This window comes from Penaeus monodon, chromosome 25 (assembly GCF_015228065.2).
Source record: "Penaeus monodon isolate SGIC_2016 chromosome 25, NSTDA_Pmon_1, whole genome shotgun sequence".
Classification (NCBI taxonomy): Eukaryota; Metazoa; Arthropoda; class Malacostraca; order Decapoda; family Penaeidae; genus Penaeus; species Penaeus monodon.
In genome coordinates, this window is record NC_051410.1 from 27,207,631 (window position 1) to 27,208,054 (window position 424).

Genomic DNA, 424 nt, shown 5'->3' on the forward strand with positions numbered 1-424 from the left:
AAAATTAAATTAGTTATTAAAATAAACCCCAAACGGGGGGGGTGCATGTTATTTCCAAAAATTTAACCGAAAGAGAAAATTAAAATTATTTAATCTCCCAAAAGGGGGCCGTTTTTTGGGAAACTTTTAATTTTTTCATTCCGTTCCCAACCGAAGGTAAAAGCTTAAAAACACTTTTTCACCCGGGGGAAAAAAGGGGGCCCTTTCCCCCGGGCACTTGAAATAAATTTGGCCCCTTCCCCAATTATATCGGTAGGTTTAGGCCTTAAAAAAAATTAATATTTAATTTTTTTACATTTTCAAACGGTGGATTTTAAAAACAAGTTTTGCATGGGGGTATATTTTCTAAGGAAAAATAGTTTTTTATAAATTTTTTTAAAAAAAAATTTTTGGAAACAGGGGTTTTAAAAAATGTTTTGGAAAA